The sequence below is a fragment of the Choloepus didactylus genome, chromosome 15, assembly GCF_015220235.1.
Source record: "Choloepus didactylus isolate mChoDid1 chromosome 15, mChoDid1.pri, whole genome shotgun sequence".
Lineage (NCBI taxonomy): Eukaryota > Metazoa > Chordata > Mammalia > Pilosa > Megalonychidae > Choloepus > Choloepus didactylus.
The window spans coordinates 80,690,255-80,702,511 of NC_051321.1; the positions used below are offsets into that span (position 1 = coordinate 80,690,255).

A 12,257-nucleotide genomic window follows, 5' to 3' on the forward strand; every position below is an offset into this window, starting at 1 on the left:
ACACAGGAAGCAGAGATTGGAGTGAAGATGGAGGAAGGGCCCATGAGCCAAGGAATCCAGGATGCACTAGAAACTGTAAAAGGCAAGGAAATGGATTCTCTTCCAGAACTTCCAGAAGGGAGCACGGCCCTGGTAACCCTTGATTTTGGCCCAGTGAAACCCATTCTGGATTTCTGCTCTCCAGAATTGTGAGAGAATACATTTGCTTTGATTTAAGTGACTGAGTTTTTTGTAATTTGTTATAGAAGCCATAGGAAGCTAATAGAGATGATATCTGAAAAAGTTTGTCAAGTTTCTAAATTGACCTACAGATTAGAACACTCTGCCTGCAATAATATCACATAAATTTCTGTTCAATCTGCAACATTTGATTAAATTAGTTACTGTAGGAACCAAATGTTTCTTAGATTCTATACATTTAAGAAAGTTGTTTGAGGTTCAAGGCTAGGAATGGAAGTCTTCCACGTATCAGCGAGAAATTGTGCATCACAACTTTCTTGACCAAAACTGCTAAGGCCAAGACTTCCCCCTGGAATTTGTTTTAATCAAGTTTTGCTTTTTTTTTTTTTTTTTTTTTTTTTGAGTTTGTATTTAAATTTTAAATTCATGAATTCCTAAATAACTAATTCTGTGTTTAATTTGGCAAGTTGCCTTGCTAACAAATCTAGCTAAGATTCTCTCTGTCTCTCTCTGTGTCTTTCTGTCTGTCTTTCATTCTCTCTCTCTAAAAGAATAATAACAGCAGAGCCCAGATTCCATGGAACATGGCACAAAGAGGTCTGATTTTAATAAAAATCAGTTGGTATGGGCTGTCAGGGAAGCTTCTTTCAAAATCCAGTTAGAGCAGACCCCATCAGACAATCTTGAGATCACAAAAGTTCAGTAACATAGTAAGAAAGCTCTTCGTTCTGTCTTTTCATTTCCCATCCATCTATATGTTCCCTGTCAGACCCCAGAAAAAGAGTCTAATATATAGAAGGAATGTCTGATCCAGGGGCCCTGCTGCTTATCTCATAAATACCAGGTGCGCCATAAACTAAGGGTGGAAGGCTGTTTTAGGAATCCCAGTGACGGTGGCACCTAGACTCCAGGCGGTGGACAAGGCAAGATCAGATATGCCCATAAAGATGAATGACCACAAACAAGCCAGAAGGCCTGCTTCCTCCACATAGATAACATAGTGCACATCAAAGAAGAGTAGTGTGTTAGAACGCTAGGAACCAGTCAGCAGAAACTGATAAGCACTCACCCAATCGAGGCCCAGAACACACTCGGCAGGACCCTTCCCCCCCAACACCCAACATGGGTTTTTCCTTTAAAAAAATGCTGCTCTCAGATAGAGGGCTGGAGCCATTTTTCCTTTCTTTCTTTTCTGATGGCTCCCACCTGCTTTCTTCTGCTTTCTTCCTCTAATAAACTTTAAACTCTCTACTTAAACCATGACTCACTGCGCTTGCATGAATTCCTGAATGACCTAACATTCCCCAAAGCCAGAATGAAAGTATATCTATGTCCTCTTTTAGTGGCTGAGTGCTTTGGGTGGAGTCTGGCCAGCTGAGTGGAGATCTTGAATATAACTGGTTTCACAAGGGTTAGAGAGATGCATCCTCTAGATTTTATATTGGGAGTTCTCAGGAGGGGCATGCATCTTTACTGCTTCTATCAGTTCACACCCCTCTTTCTTATAAGACGGCTGCCCTCTAAGTTCTGAGGCGTGAGCGAGGTGGTCTGAAAAGACAGCACGCAAAGCAGCGTTCTCCTGGCTGCCATGTTGAACGAGAGCCTTGTCCCAGACTCACTGCATCTTCAGCCACCTAGACCCACGGTGAGACAGCACGGAGGCTGCCTAGAAGGGCTGGGTTTTCTTTTCAACTTATTCTCAGAGAGTTTCTTTCTTAAACAAGAGCTGGGGAGGTGACAGTGGGTGGAGATGAGGTAGACTAGTGAGTGAAAGAGACATGCTTGCTAATTTGACTCTGAGGTGGAGAATTTTATAGATCTGAAATGTGTAAAATTATTATCACCAGTGTTAAGCTGCACCTACTGTTGAGAAATGATCATTTTTTTGAGGGTTTAAAGAGTAATTTGATGGGATTACTCTCATTACTCAGAAGCCAGGTAAACAGGATAGCAAATAGTTTCGAGAGTTTACCATGTGCCAGTCGCTGTTCTATGTATTTTCCCTGAAATAATTCATTCAATTCCCCTAAGAACTCTTAAAGTAGGTTTTATTATTATATCTCTTTTTATAGGTGAGAAAACCGAGCAAGAGATGGCTTGAACAATCACTGAACCAGCAAATAAGGGACAAATGTGGCTTACACAATTTAGCAAAAAGGAAAGTGGTTTTGACGTGGTGTTTGAAAGCTGGGAACTTGTTTACATCTGTTGAGTAGAAGCTGAAAAGGGAGAACCCGGAGCCACGATTGTGCTGTCTGACTGAGAAGATATTCCTTTAACCTTTCTTCAGGTATCTAGACCATTGTTTTGTGTTTGCCAAACCTGACATTTGTGTGTGTGTGTGTCTTGGTGTGCGTGAGTGCTTAAAATCTATTCATGATGAAAATTATAACAAGCAGTTTGTTTTGCTCTTATAAACAATTTTTTTCTCTTTTTAAACTGAAACTAAGTTTGTTGCCCTAGGACAATTTATTTCATTTTGATTGATTGACTGATTGATTGATTTCATACATATTGATTAAACACCTATTGTATGTCATGCCTTGTGCTGGACTCTGAGGACACAGTGGAAAACAAGACCCACAGGTTCTTTACCCTCACAACCTCTGCAGTCCAGTTCGATTTTGTACCTGCTATTGCTTTGGGGCAAGACACAACATTAAAACACCTGGGGAAGGAAAGAGTGAGAAGCAAGGCTAAAGGAGAAAAACAGTCCTTTGGGAACCCACCCTTCCCCCTCCGAGTGCCCCAGAAGTCAGAGCAGAGAGCTATGCTGAGTCCAATGCTAGTCTGGGCTGTTCTTTCTAATATTTCCTTCTCACTCTTACACTGGATGAACAGATGTGAGCAGCCAGCAGTTAGCCCAGCTAAAAGGAATTCCCTCAAAGCTCAGAGCTGTGGGCTGCTGAGGCTGGGAGTCCACTAAGCTCTCAAGTTTGCCGGCTTATCTAGGCAGCTGGTAGAGCATCAGGTCCCTTCTTTGAACGCACTCTTTGTCCTAAGCTGGAGCCATTTGCTTGTATAAATGCAGTTGTGGGGTTTATCTTTTTCTCTTTATCCTCCACTGAAATGCAATTAAAAGGTCAACCCAGGATTCTGAACAAATTGTTCATAGATTGGGAGGAGAGAAAGCAGAGGGAGTGCTTTGTCCCTGGATTAGGTTGTTTACGAGAGAGCTAAAAACATTTTGTTTCAAGCAGAGTTTTATGCATTTGTCAATAAAGGCAGGCTTGGAAAGGGCAAAACTCAGGCTGCTTGTCACAAAGTCCCCGCATGCTTAAGAATCCAGCCCCAGCTGAGGGGCTTGCAAATGTCCTAACTCATCCGGATTGCATTGCTGCTCAGGCACCCTTGGGGAGCCGATGTGTGAAACTCTGTCTCTGCGGACCCAGAGAGAAGGACTTGAATGCTACTAGTTTATTTGGGAGGTTATCCCAGGTTACATTAGTAACTAGTTTATTTGGGAGGTTATCCCAGGTTACATTAGTAAGGAGGGAGGAAATGAGGTAAGGCAAGGAAAGAGGTCAATATAGGATATGTTGATGACAGATTACTTCTAGCAATTGGGTTTAATCTGGCTGGGGGCTTCTGGGGTTCAGGGTACAGGCCGCAGTGTTGTGCATGAAGGAAGGAAACTACAGGCATATTCACCAAATACCATTTGTCATTGTTAGGGAACTGCTCCCAGGGGTTTGAATTCACTCTTTTAAATACTGAATTCTAAATACTCTTTTGCATCCAAAGGAGCTTTGCAACAGAAAACTGCAGTGAGTGGGTGCAGAGGGCATATGGGAGGGCCAGTGACCTGTCTGCTACAAGCTTAAGCCTGATGGCAGGGGACATTGGACCTGGGACCACATCAACCCTTCAGACGTGCCAGGACCATGGCCCAGACCCAGGGATGGCTCAGCCCTTCGTCCTCCAAAGATGATTGTTGGTAAAGGAAAGGCAAAGAGAAACAGGATGTCCTGAAGGGTCCTGAGAATCTGGTCTCAGGACTGAAAGTCTGAATCAAGGTCTCCCAGACAGCATGAAAAACAAGCCATTTGGATTAGAGTTTGACATCAGCAGCCCAGGGGCCTCCTCTTCCTATGGTTGTGTTCTGTTTGGCCCACAGAGAGACAGTGTGTGTGTGTTTTAAATAAATTACCTACCAACTTCTACAAATCTAGAGATTTCACGTAAACATCCAAATATCTAGCTTCTACCAAAAAACAAAACAAAACAAAACAAAATGGGCAGATCTGGCAATGCTGGAAGTGACGCCTGGGAGGTAAATATCCACTTTTCTGAGTGGGTCCCGGGTGCTTCCTTTGGCCACAGGTCACTGTCTTCGGGCCCCTGTCATTGAGATGGAGAGTCACTGAGATGGAGAGTCAGCTGCATTGGCCCTGGTGCTCATGGTTTTGCTTTTCTTATACCCTGCACCATTCATCTTGTATTCCCTGCCTGGGTGCTGTAAGCACTTGTGTAGATAATACCTAATTTTGGCAATTTGTTCCCTTCACAACCATACTCCAAGAATCTCTAGTGGAAACTGGTTTCTAAGAATTTTATTGACCCTCTAAGACCCCATCGCCAAAGTCAGAAGAGTGTTCAAACTCTTTCTTCTGTTGTTAAAACATTTGAGAATCTTCCATTATCTCAACCCAAACTCCCCCAATTTATGCCCCTTGACTTTCATGCCTATAACATCTTTTCTTAGGCAAATTAACCAAACTCTGATATCCAGACTGCATCATATCTCAAACCAAACTCCTGATCTTCTTCTCCAAATCTGATTCTCCTTCTTTATAAGTGGCAAATTAAGAAATATTAGATTTATTCCCTTTCCTCTCTTTATCTCAGAGTCCATGCTCAATCCCGCAGCAAATTCTTCTCACAGACCTTCAAGATATACATAAGACCCAAGTGCTGAATGCCATGTCACCTCCAAAGCTGCCATTATAGCACAAGCCACCATCACCTCTCTTTTAGATCATTTTCCTGGTCTCCTGATGGGCTTCCCAGCCCATTGTCCCCCAAGAAGCCTCTGCTCAACACAGCAGCCAGTGTGACCCTTCTAAAGCCTAGCTCAGCCCATGCTGTCCCCGGGCTCCAAGCCCTCTCCTAATTCCACTTGATCTCACTTCCCACTGCTGTCTACCTTCATCAACCTTCTCTGGCTACACCCACCTCCAGATTTTCCCTAAAACCCCCAGGCATCCTCCTATCTCAGGGCCTGGGCACTTGCTGTTTCCTCTGCTTAAAATGCTACTTCTCTGTGTATCTGCAAGACTTATGGTTGACCTCACCTCCTTAAAACCCAGGTCAAGTGCCACCTTCTGAAGGAGGCCTGCCCTGACCATCTTATTTAAAATTAGAACCCTCTCCCTGACCCCTAGCAATCCATATTTTATTTTTCTCCATTGTTCTTACCATTTGAGTTTATATTTCACTTAATACTCACCGGTTACCTGCCTCCACCTCCAACAAATATTGTTTGTGTTTGTGGGAAGGGACAGCCCTAGAAAGGTCTGCTGTCTTTCCCGGGGACCCACAAATATATCCTGTGCTGAGGACCAGGTATGTCCTGGAGAGATAAAACAATCCCCTAATAGATAAGGGGCCTGCTGGTTTTTCCTTCCCTTTGACCCTGATCCTCTGTAAGTATTCACTGGGGACAGTCTGATGAAAGTGGGCATGTTTTATGACACCTGTCACACCCCTGGGGGTATATCTGTCCCTGGAGGGGAAGGCGCCAGGTCCCTCCACTATGGTTTCACACAAACACAAACACACACACAAACACACAAGAGAGACAGGTGTGCTGTGTGTAGAGGATCTCCCCATGTCAGCCACAGATTGACACCCAATGGCCATTGGGGACTGAGGCCCACTAGTGAAACTGATTTGCTTGGTCTCTTCTGTATGTGAATAAAAGTTTATTCCATCCATGCTGCGTGGCCGTGCTTCTTTTGGTGACCCCAACACCTGCAAACTGTGGAATGGGGTGGGCTGGTTCCCCTAGGACTGAAGTCCTGGCAGCTACCCTTGGTAGCTCTGGGCACCCTCCACGTGGGGAGGCTCCACCCCTGGAGGTGGTAATGAGTGAGGGTCTCTCTTTCTGACCATCGGTATTGCTCAGCTTTACCTACATTTCCTAGAATGGGATCAGACCCTGAGTAGCTGCTTGATCACATCTATTGAATGAATAAATCAGGGTTTCATTCCTTGCTTGAGTCTCCCTCCCCTGGACAGGAAATTTCCTCTCAATACTAACAAAATGTAACCCTTTTTTCCAAACAAGGTATCTTTTCACATCCTCCAAGAAGCGCTTCTGATTATTCTTGTCAAGCCTGATTATCATATTTCTTGAGATTAAAATAATGGGTGAAATGACCATTAGAAATGATCACATGTTTATACAGAAAAATAAAAAAGGGATAGTGAGGTCTTTGTGACAGTTTCAGCATGTATTGGGGGGCAGAGAGAATGACCAAAGTATCTCTGTGATCCTTCCATCTGTGTTGCCAAGCTCTCCCAGGCTCTCCCAGGCTGAGCTAACACACTCATGAATTCTTTGAATAATTGAGACAGACTCAAAAGCAGGAGAGAAGAACAGATGTGTTAACTCTGCTTTTTAGTGTATCGGTTGTCTGTTGCTGCATAACAGTCCCAGACTTAATGGTTTCAATAAAAAAATGCATGATTGATCACGAATCTATGAGTTCCGCTGATCTGGGCTGGGTCCCACTGAGATCTGCTGGGTTTGTTTAGGTGCCTGTGGATGGCCAGTGGGCTGGTGGAGGGCCGGGGTGGTTGGCTGGCTGCTGGGTGGAGTGACAGGGTGACTGGGTCATATGTCTGTTCTCCAGCACGCTAACCTTGGCTTGTCCCCATTGGGGTGGCAGAATGCCAGAGAGCACAGAAGCACATCAGGCTTCTTGGGTGGTGGTGGCAGGGTGAGAAGGGACTTAAAAGTGGGCACTGTCACTTCTGCCACATTTTATTAGCCAAAGTTAGAGACCCAGTGTGTATAGGGCCCTTGAGCTTTCCTGCTGCCTACCCTTGTTATGTAAAGATGTCAAGTGCTGCTCCAGCTACAGGATACCCAACATTGTCAAATGGGGCCAAATCTTAGGTGGTGGGGAGTATCTCAACAGGGCAGGTTTGGGAAACTATTTCCCATTTCTTTCCTGTGCTTTAATAACTCACCAAATCGCTTGCTATCAGCCATGCCATAATTAAAGATTCCTCAAAATTAGCATGTTTCACTTTGTTTTCTTTACTCACTATTTTGGAGACAGCCTGGTTAAAACCTTCCCACTTGCTAAATTGCTAGTCATAATATTTTAGGAAGGAAGCTCAAACATTCATTGTTTGCCTTATTAAAAATTAACTCATGCAGATGGAGAATACAATGTATGCGCTCATCTTTGTCTCAATTGTTGCCTGTCCCTCCCTTCATTCTGTAGGCCAGGTCTCACAGATGCCAAACCCACCAGAGACCTGGAGCCAGACAGAGAACACTGTTTAGCTGAATGTCACAGGAATGAGGCTGAGATTAGCATATCTTGTTCATGGTTACATAGACTGGAGATGTGGAGTCAGAGCTAGAGCTGTGGTTCTTTGGGCAAGACCCAAGGGTTGCTCCCAAAGTACCATGTCTACCTGTTTGTGCTGCATAAAGACAGCAAGGCAAGAATAAGACTTCAGAGTTTCCTTCTGCAGAAAACTGAGTAAAATTGGCTGCTCTAAACAACCAGCCCTCAGGAAACTTGGAGGGAAGGTATCAGAAACTGTTCCTTAGCTTTCCCCACCTGTTTTGGAGTTGCCTGCCTTGTGGAATCCTTTGGCCCTTTTGCTTTAACTCTGGCATTCATTCATCTCTACAAGGGCCCGTTGAGCCCCAGAGATGCTGTCCATAAGAGTCTACTGAAATAATACACATCCCCTGATGAGGGACATACAGTGTGCTGTGAAAGGGCATGGAAGGGACACCTGGCATAGCCCAAAATTTTAAGGCGTCCATGTTTGGGAGCATAGCTTCCAACCTTGCCTCTAGCAATTTTTCACTCCAGAGAGAAACAGCACTGGGAGGAGTCAGAGGCTGTTGGAAAAGAGACAATCACCCTCCAACGCCACTATTGGTTGGGCCACTCATGACCTTCAACACAGTCTTGAATGTGGGTCACTGCCAGAGCCTTAACACCAAACCTTTTACAGGTAGGTCAATCCTGAAAAGAGACAAGTGGCTCCCATGTTTTCCATTCTCACCCACACATTCTGATCCCCACCACAAGTGCCATTCTCCATTCTGTCCCTCAGTGTGTGAGGATAGCGTGTCTTAAGGGCCAGCGTTACGTCAAGCATTGTGTACAGAAGTTTCACAAGCTTAATGTTATTTATTTCTTCCAACAGTACTCTGAGGTAGTTATGATTTATCCCCATTTTGCAGATAAGCATACTGTAGCAGCCCCTGGCCTGAGCAAAGCAGACCTGCGGACCGTGGCACACAGCACTCTGCGTGACCTGCACTGCTGATGTTTCACCTATCATCTTTGTAAGCCAGTGGAGAGGAAATGGTAAATTAACCTTAAAATGTGACTTTAAAACAGGAAGCAGGCAGGAGGTGAGAAACTCTTGGTCTCACAAAGGAGCAAGATGTAAATGCAAAGTCAGACTTCCCGCTATCAAATGTTAATCTAGTTTACCTGCTTCCTGACTCCCTAAATGTTATCATTCTTGTGGTTATCTACAAAGCCCCACCCTATGATCCTCCTCTACTTTCTGCACCAACCTCCCTCTCCCATGGCACAAGACCCTGTTCCAGGGCTTCAGGAATGTCTTTGTCTCAAATCCTTATAACTGGCTCGGCCGGCTTCTTTAATTGTGAGGTCAACTTCCCTGCAAATGCGGTACCCGCCTGGCGAGAGAGAGCTGTCATGATCTCTGCATCGACAGCCCACCCTGTAAGCAAGCCTGAATAAAAGCTTATGTTTCAGAATGTGTCTGGTGTCTTCTTTAGCCTCTGGACTGGCAAAGCCCTCATGAGCTGTGACATATACTGAGGTAGAGAGTAGTTTATTAACTTACCCAAGGTTACATTGCCTAAAAATGACTTTAATTTGGGGGGTAGGAGTATAGAAGGCCTAATGGGGTCCTGAGTAGGATGAAACCCTAACACTGTCAAAACCCAATGGGAAAGACTATAGCCCACAATGCATTGTTTAAAAAGCTTAGGAACCCCTGGGCTAGCATGGGGTGGTGATGATGAGCAGGGTCATGTCCTAGGGGGTGGGCTCAGCAGCAGGACCCCTGGGCAAGGGGGTAATAGGCAGGTGGGTAGTTGAGACAGAGCTCATAAAGTCTGTCTCTTTTGGAGGGAAATGGAACGGACCTCCTTCATCTGGGTTGGCGTAATGGGGGGGAGACAGCAAGGACAAATAGGACAAGGGGACTCAGCCAAATGCTCAGGGCTGGGGTCCAGACTCAGCCAATACCTGGGCACAAACCAGCCCTGATTATACCTGGGCACCTGGTCTGAAAGCTGCCCTTCTGTAGGTTTGGAGTCCACCGAAGATTCATTCTGGCCCCCTCCTCACCCCAGCTAGTAGTGAGGAGACTCTAAATGGGCTTGCCTAGAAATTTATTAGAACCTGATAGATCTGAAACTCAACTTGGCCTTCTCATCCTGACATTGGAATGGGCCTGGGTAGACTGTGAATGCCGGTTCTGGAATCTGGTTGAGGGAGAGCCTAGCATCTTCTTATAGGTTATGCCTCTGGATGGCAACTGCCCCGCTGCTGGGGTTCCCTTTCTGCAAGTGAATCCCATGGCCAGGACTGACTCTTTGGGATTTGGAAGGAGGGAAGGATCAGCCTCCCATACTTTGCCAGAGCCACTGCCCTTTGAGCTTCCTCCTGGATTCCCACTGTGATCTGGAACACATGAAGATTTCCTTGTACAACCGGATATTTTAAACCCTGACACATTTCCCAGCAGCCTTGACCTAAATCTTTGTTCAGGATGCTTAGTAACAACACTGTGTCTCAACTATAGGCTGCCACCTATAAAAGGACCCATTAGGTCTTTGGGTCTATATCTCATTTAGTGGCAGATGGACCCAAACATCAGAGAAAGACAATGAGAAACAGACTCATAATTCTGACTGTCCCAGTTTGCCTGGCTGCTATTATAAATATCACACAATGGCTTGGCTTAAACAACGGGGATTTATAGACTCACAGTTTTGAGGCTAGAGAAGTCCAAAATCAAGATAAAGACAAGGCTTGCTTTCTCCCTAAAGGCTGTAGTACTCTGGGGCTGGCTGAGTTTCTTTGGCTTGTATCTCTGACTCCACATGGCGATGTCCTGTCCTTTCTTCCTTTGTTGACTTCTGGGTCCTTTTTACAAGGCCTGCAGTAATTTGGAGCCACACCTTAACTAAAATATATCTTTAAGAGGTTCTATTTACAATGGTTTCACACACACAGGAATGTGCATTAAGATTCCAAAGATGCTTCTCTGGGGTACCCAAATCGATCTTCCACAATGACCCCCAAGTAAGGGGGTCACTGACCTGTACCCCAGCTTTCATCCTCTACTTGCTCTAATTGCCTCCTAAATGGAAACCAGGAAAGGTTCTAAAGCTCCCCATCCAGGGGACTTCTGGAGCTCCCTATTATGCAAAGAATACACTCCCAAGCGAAGAATAGATTCCAAGTCTATCTTCGAATGCAAGACTCTACTATCAACTAATATTTTTTTCAAATGCAAAATCTAGTTTTCTAGCCTCAGCTCCTCTCCAGTCTCCTTCTTTATCTCATGCTCCAGTGCCCCCCAAATTCTCACTTGCCCCAGAATATGTCCTTCAGGCTTCCTCCCCCTTGTCATTGTCCATACTGTCCTCCCTGCTTGAAAGGTCCCACATATTGCTGTTTCTTAAAATGCTGCCCTTTCTTCAGAGGCCAGCTTTCACTATAAAACTTACTTTTATGCCTCCCAGGAGACTATAAGTGTGTTGTCTTTCATGCTCATAAATCCCTGTAATAAACCTTTATTATACCCTTTCTCATAGTTTGCTTTTTACTCTAATAAGTCTTTACCACTAGATCAGGAGGTTCTGGAGGGCAAGGGCAATATTTACTTATTTTGTATCCTGCACAATGCAAATCACAGCATCAGCCCTGCATGTAAGGGCCCAATTAATGTTGTGAGGTTAAATGATAACCAACTGCCAGACCATTCTCAAACAACTTCCTGGGCTGAAGTCAGGGGTGAGGGGAAAGATAATGGGCTTTAGATTCAGACAGCCTTGGATACAAATGATCAAATCCTGGTGCAATCACTTACTTATTTCTCAGAAGCCCTGGTTTCGTCATTTCCAAACAGGACTATAAGTCTTGATGAGAGATGATGCTGGGCTCTAGATGTATGAATACTTGGTCCTATCCTGGCATTTTTCACCTCATGGGGAAGATGGAAAGAGGAGTGCATGTATGGAGGATGTCTGAGACACAGTCCTGAGCACCACAGGACCTCTAGTCCCCAATGTCTACAAGGTTCCTACTCTGGTGAGCTGTTTATCCCTCAAGTGACCTAAACAGGAGAGTCCCAGATCCTCACTTGAACACTGGCTTCAGAGACCTACTGCCCAGAACCCTTCCTTCAAAGCCCCTTCCCAGCTTCCCCTTGGTCTTTCCAAGACAAGGGCAGAAGGCTGTCATGGATCCCTCCCCAAAGGAGGATTTTCTGCAGTCTGGTTCTGTTTATGATCTTACTTTCCCACAAAAATTCCTACACTGGTGGGAAATTCCAACTAGTTAACCTGGTTGACTAACTGTGTTCCTGAGTGTGCCATTTTGTCCTCTATCCATTTCAGAGGTCCTCCTTGGTAGGGAAGTAGTGTGTTTGTGTGTGTGTGTGTATGTGTGTGTGTGTGTGTGTGTGTGTGTTGGAGGAGGAAAGGGTGTCCCTTCCTTATAGACCAGGGCTTTAAGCAATAATTTCGTGATCTGAACTAGACAGATGTATAGTGACAAAACCCAGAGTATGCAGATGTTAGTGTCAGATTTTGCCTCTTACCAGCTATA

At 44.9% G+C, this 12,257-nt stretch overlaps 1 long non-coding RNA gene across 1 annotated transcript; it reads left to right on the forward strand.

The window, feature by feature from the left end:
* The first annotated feature begins 1,982 nt into the window (after positions 1-1,982).
* Positions 1,983-9,166, forward strand: LOC119510602. The gene is made up of 3 exons (XR_005211979.1): positions 1,983-2,118; positions 2,253-2,470; positions 8,621-9,166. It is a non-coding gene; the product is annotated as an uncharacterized LOC119510602 (long non-coding RNA).
* The last annotated feature ends 3,091 nt before the right edge of the window (positions 9,167-12,257 follow it).